The sequence below is a fragment of the Spermophilus citellus genome (genome assembly GCF_964194105.1).
Source record: "Spermophilus citellus genome assembly, chromosome: 13".
Classification (NCBI taxonomy): Eukaryota; Metazoa; Chordata; class Mammalia; order Rodentia; family Sciuridae; genus Spermophilus; species Spermophilus citellus.
In genome coordinates, this window is record NC_138193.1 from 75673063 (window position 1) to 75679923 (window position 6861).

At 34.8% G+C, this 6861-nt stretch overlaps 1 pseudogene across 1 annotated transcript; it reads left to right on the forward strand.

Moving 5' to 3' along the window:
* Positions 1-474: 474 nt before the first annotated feature.
* On the forward strand, positions 475-932 carry LOC308632800 (large ribosomal subunit protein uL30m-like; annotated as a pseudogene). Its single transcript has one exon. The product of its transcript is annotated as a large ribosomal subunit protein uL30m-like (transcript).
* The last annotated feature ends 5929 nt before the right edge of the window (positions 933-6861 follow it).

Genomic DNA, 6861 nt, shown 5'->3' on the forward strand with positions numbered 1-6861 from the left:
CAGAATGTATTCCAGTGTCTGAGGTTTTGTCTCTTTGCTATGGAGTAATGAGGCCAATCAAAAAGACAAACTGGTTCCTGATGTCTGGGCTAAAGCAGAGGCAGGGTATAAACATGCCAATGGCACATAATATTACAATACATTGGAGGAACTGTGCTATTTTAAAAGTAGTGCTGCAATTGGGCATTATGGTGCATGCCTGTAATCCCAGCAATTTGGGAGGCTGAGGCAGGAGGGTCACAAGTTCAAAGTCAGCCTCAGCAGTTTAGCAAAATCCTAAGCAACTTATTGAAACCCTTTCTGAAAATTAAAAAAAAAAAAAAAGTTGAGGATGTAGCTCAGTGAGTAGTTAAACACCCCTGGTTTCAATCTCTGGTCATAAAAAAATAGTGGCTTTGGAAATATTGGACATCCCTATTAAAGAAAGAATAGCCTTGATCTGAATAGACAATCACTATATTTAGAGCAGGGATTATGTGCTCAGTAGTTCAGAGGCCTCCAGGTCAACTAAAGTCTGTGCCAAAAGGAGTGGTGTCTCTCATCTGCACACAGATTTACTAAATCAAGAATTCCAGCTGAAATATTTCTGCCTTCACCTGAAGATCATGAAAAATATGCGGGGAATCAGCAACACCCTTGTAAACCATACTGCTACCAGAATAAAAAGTACAAAAACATGTTCATACTGGGGAAAATATAGGATAAAGATGCTGACATTAGCAAAAGCACGTATCTGTCAAGTTTGTGGGAATCTCCCTTCAGTGGATGCAAAGCTGAAAGTGTTTGACCATTAGAGAAGAATCAAGCCCCTGACATTACCACAAGGACTTCCAATGGAGCAGAACACATCTCCCACGTGTCTTAAGAGCACCGAGGAATTAGTATTGCAGAGACATCTAAAACCTGTGGAGCAGGAATTAATTAAGTCCTGATGCCACAGCAGCTTCCAATTAAAAATGCAAATCATTTTTATTTAAAGATGGTGAGAAGTTACTTTTATTAAAATATATTTAGCCATTTTCATTGACTAACAACAACAATAACAAAAAAACCCCCCACAGATCCTGAAAAATTTTGTTATATTTAATATTTAGAACTATTGTAAATGGACTTTTTATAATTTTAATTTATAATAATTAATTACTTTCATATCTTAGCACAATTAGTTTTTGTTTTCCTTGTGTGCTGTAGCCATGCTAAACTCATTTATTAGTTCTAGAAATATTTTTGCTGATTCCTTTAGGTTTTCTATGTAAAAACTCATCCATGAGAAGAAAGTGTTTTATTTCTTCCCTTCTTTCCTCCTCCTCCATCTCTTTCCCATTCTTCCCCTTCCTTCTCTCCTTCTTCCTTTTCCCTCCCTCTCCCTCTCTTTCTCCTTCTTCTGATTGAATCCAGGGATGCTCTACCACTGAGCTGTGTCCCAAGCCCTTTTTATCTTATTCTGAGGCAGAATCTCACTAAGTTGCTAAGGCTGGCCTTGAACTTTTGATCCTCCTGCCTTATCCTCCTGAGTTGCTAGGATTATAGGTAGGTGCCACCACATCAGGCTTATTTCTCCATTTCTAATCAGCATGCCTCCAAATTTTTTTTTCTTGCTTCATTACACTGTCCAGAAACTACAGGACAAAGTTGAATAATTTAATATGATCATCATGACCTTGTTCTTAATCTTACTAAGAAAACATTCTATCACTATTAAGTATAATGAAAGCTGGGTTTTTTTTTTTTTTAGATTCTTTTTTTTAATGTATGTAATTATCATGCCAATATGTTTGACAACATGCATGAATACATTGTGAAACAGTTATGTCTAGTTAATTAACATGTTCATTGACTTATCTAGTTACCATTTTTGCTTTGAGAACATTTAATATCCACTCTTTTTGAATCCCTCAAGAATATGATGATATCAACTTGTAAATCAGAGATTATCCGCACACTGGCATCTATTGAATTGCTATTTACAATATCCAAAACCTGGAATCAACCTAAGTCTCCACCCATGAATGAGTGGATGAGGAAAATATGTATGTATACGTAATGGAACACTATTCAGCCATGAAAAGGAAATACTGTCATTTGTAACAACATGGATAAAACTGGAGGACATTATGTTAGGTGATATAAGCCAGACACAGAAAGACAAATACAACTTGGTTTCAGTAATATGTAAATACCTTTAACATTTATTTTATAGATTAAGTAGAAAAGAGAATGGTGGTTACCAGAAGTAGGGAGATTTGAGGAAAAGGGAAAGATTATGGTATTGTTAGTGAAAGAACACAAAGTAGATAGGAAGAATAAGTTCAAGACATCTATTATACAGCATGGTGATAAAACTGCAAGTCATACGATTATATAGTTGTATTCTTTGGAATGAAAAAATGATGGATCACATCAATTAATGTTTGAATATTGAACCAGTCTTTCATTACAAGAATAAATCTCAATTGGGCATGGTTCATTACTCCTTCTATATACTACTGCTTTTGATTTGTTGAAGAGTTACACTAAATTAAGAGGAGAAAATAGATTATAGGAGTTTTTAAAACAATATTTAGTTGTAGGGTCAGAGCAATGTACATTTTATGAATGTGTTCCCTTCTTTTCTATCTTCTGAAAAATCTGTTGGAATTGCCCTTTATGATTTCTTTATTTTTTTTATTTGGTGGGATTTACTAGTAAAATCATCTGAGCTCGGATCTTACTTTCTTAGATGGTTTTAAATTATATATTAAACATCTTTAATAGTTATAGGACTATTTATGCTATTTATTTCATGTTGTACAAGTTTTGGAAGTTTTTGGCTTTTGAAATATTATCTCTTCCATCCAACCTGTTTAATTTATGTGCATGAAGTCAAAGGAAGTGGTCTTTATTAACCATTTAACATCTGTAGATCTGCAGTGATGTTCTGTCCTTCATTTCTGATACTGGTAATTTCTATCTTCTGTTTTCTTTGTCATTTTTGCTATAGATTTATCACCTTTACTGATATTTTTTTCAGACAACCAGCTTTTGGATTCAATTATTCATTGTTATGGATACTTGCTCTTACTTTTATCATTTTTTTTTCATCTTCATGCTTTGGGTATGTTTTCTTATTCATTTGAGCATGGAACCTTAAATTAATGATTCACAACCTTTTTAAATTAAGTAATGAATAACATTTTTTTCCTTAGTGCTACTTTAATAGAAGTCCACAAATTCGATAAATTGTATTTTCATTTTTCTTTTTTTAGTTCTAACTGCTATCACTTTCCTTGAAATTTTATCTTTAACTATGGACAATTTAGATGTGTATTGTTTCATTTCCAAGGTTTTGTGGATTTTCTTTTTATCTTTGTGTTTGTATTTTGAGTTCAATTTCATTGTGGTCAGGGAATTGGCTTCGTATTATTTAAATTATTTTAAATTTGGTGTCAGATTATTCTCTATCCTGGTGAATTTTCTTTTTCTTTCTCCCCCCCCCAATCGGTATTATATTTTACTTTCAAATAGACTTGGAATTTATTGCAGAATTGGGCGTCAACTTGGTTTGCAGCTTGTGGGTTCCTGTGAAGAGGTAGGAGTGTGATCCAATGTTGGGCTGAAAGTTGTAATAGCAGATGCAGGTGGGTGTGGTTCACTGTCCTCAGTTTGATTTTGACAGGGGAGGTCACAATTTAGCATTTTCCTGGAATTTTAAGTCCTGGGGCAGTGGGCTTGATTTTCTTTTTTTTTTTTTTTTTTTTTTTTGAGGTCACAATTTCTATTTTATTTTTTATTGATGCATTATAATCATAAGTAATAGGGAGATACATTATGCCACATTTGCACATGTATATAATTTGATCAATTACATTTCCCTATTTTGATTTTCTTTATAATACTGGCCCTTCAAGACAAGCAGATATAATAAATAGCTGTTTTATGAAAATTAAAAATTTGACACAATGTATGGCCTTATTTTTTCTTTTTAATTCATTTTATTTTATTGGTACATTATAGTTGAACATAATGATGGGATTTGTTATTACGTATTCCTAAATGCACACAAAATAACATGATAATATTTTTACTCTAACTGCTACTCTCTTACTAAAATTATTGTTCTGTCAGCTTTAAAATTTCTAAGTATAATTAATTTACCATCATTTCATTCATATTGATCAAATCAAAGGAATTTTGCCTATTTTGCCCTTTAATTTTAATCATTAGATTCGTTTTTCTCTTCTTATGTTCTTATTTGAATAAATAACCTGTGCTCATTTACCTTTGTTCTTTTCTTCTTTTTATGTTTTAAAATATACTTTTGTCATTCTTTTTATTACTTCTTGACTTGAATACTCATTAATTCTAAGAGTTTTTAAAATACAGATGTAATGCTCTTATTTTTGCTTTTTTTTTTTTTTTGGCTTATGATACTGAGGATTGAACTTAGGAGTGCTTTATCTACATTTTCAGTCCTTTACTAATTTTGTTTTTATTTATTTATTTATTTATTTATTTATTTTTTGAGACAGGGTCTTGCAAAGTTGCTGAGGCTGGCCTTGAACTTGCAATCCTTCTGCCTCAGCCTCTTGAGTTTTTGGGATTACAGATGTGCCCCACCATGCTTGGACTGTTATTAAGAATTATTTAGCTAATTGCAACAAATTATCTTTAATATTTTTAACAGTTCTGAATACTTCATACATTTTATTACAAATTCTTCTTTGTGTCAATAGGTAGATTATATTTTTTGACTCTTTCTTGGAGGGAGGTACTTTTATTATTACTTATTTCTATTATTTCATGTTCAAAGAATGCAGTTGTATGTTGTGAAATCTCTGATATTAGTTGATGCATTCTTGTGATATCTTGTGCTTTTTTCCATGAATGACAGAACCAACACATCACCTAAAATTTGGTTCCACACAGAAGCACTAAGAAGGTATGAAAATATGTATTCATTTACAAGACCAGGACTGCTTCTCAAGCAGGGCCAAAAACATCTAGAAAAAAGTAAAGAGGAGGATGACTTGGGGTCTTGTTGTTTCTTCATGTAAATAAAAAAAAAAAAAAAACAAACAGGGAAGAGGAGCTCATGATGATTTTTTCTTATGGAGTTCTTTCTATAAGCTCTAAGGATAACTTGTATTTAATGACCAGTTTCAGGTTGGATTCTGCCTGAACTTTACAGACTGATATGACAGAATGGATATTTAGATTAATTTGCTAATTCTGGGCACTGTATCTTTCAGAATTTCTTGCTAATGGATGATGGAGTGCTTGGGCTTTAAATTTCTGATCCTAACATATTTTCCATACTCAGGCACCAAATGGAATGAGAGGGAGTTGGCTCTTTCTGTCAGTCAGTGGGAGGACATGGTTTTGTCTCCTTTTCCATACGTGGTAGCGCTCTGATGTCCTATTTTTATGCAAGAGGCTCAATGCCAGCTCTTCTGTGGTCTTAAGGTCACTTCTTCTGTCCTTTCTGTGGTTGTTTAGGTCCTAACCATGATCTGCTGACTACTATCTGGATTCCCAGAAAGGAACTTATACTTTTGATTGTGATTTTTTTTGCCTTCTTTCTGAAACCTGCAGTATACATTTTTTTCTTCTTGTTAATATGACCATATTGTTTAACCATAAGGATGCTTATATGCATTTTCTTCTCTATTCAACTTATCAGGAAAATGTGTACCATCTGGGTTTTAGACTATTGATCACTATGACAATTTATGGGCAAGTTATAATATATCTTCAATTTAGAAACAAGTTCCTATTTGTCCAACATGGTCTAAACATAACAGACTACCACTATTAACAACGTGTAAGCAAATGAGAACTCCTTTAACATGATGAATGGATCATCATGGGCACATTTCTCTATGTCTCTTGTATAGGATAAAGAAAAGAAAAACATACATTGAGATGCTGAAACTTTATAAGTGTTTTTCTTTTCCCTATCATCAGTACTTGCTCTTTTGTCTTACATGGCAAATTTCTTTAGAGTCATTTTTTATTCTGACAAATACTTTCCTCTTAAAATTGGGCTTATCCTAAAAAAAAAAAAAAAAAAAGGTTGAATTGGATGTATCTGCCTCAGATGCATTGCAATTTGTGTGGCCATTACCTAAAGGGACCTAACTTGTTAGAGTCTGTAAACAAGTCAGGATGGTGCCTGGCATTTTGCCAGGGGGAGTGGTTTGTAAATGGCTCCCACTCCTGCTGTATCAATCTACACAAGTTGTTCCTCACACCTGGTTATTTTGCTGCAGCCGGACTGCGGCAGATGGTGGCCCATAAGGGGAGCCCCGGGACACTCGGGGGTAAGTGACGGAAAAAAAAAGCTGCCTGTCCCTAGATAGGATGGGAGCAAATCTGCTCGTCCCTAGGCAGATAGGGCGAGAGGAAAAATGGCCATTTTGAGAAAATGGAGAAGATTGATACAGTATGTTTGTGTCTTGTTTTGTCTCAGTGTATTGTGTTGTCTTTGTGATGAAAATATGGAAGGGGTGTTAAGTAAATTGATAAGGGAAAGAGGCACCCCTAAGGAACCAAGAATAGTTAGGGCATGTGTTGATAAAAGCCCAGGAACTGTAGTCAGAAAGAAAAAGAAAGTTCAGAAGAAGAAGGATTATCAGGAAAAAAGTTGCAGCAAAAGGCTATTTCCGGAGGGTGCGTGAACCGGAATCAGCATGGCGGTGTGCGAGCTGGTCATGGTGCAGCAAGGACTTTCCAAGAGGTGGCTGCCGGCTCTTCCCCACCCCCCTCCCGGGGATCGGGACGCCACTGTGAGAGCCCAAATCCAAACCTGACCCGGAGGCGCGGTCTCACAGGCTCTTGCTCCCTGTGCCCAGTGGCAGTTTGAGTCCAGGATGCTCCCCATCT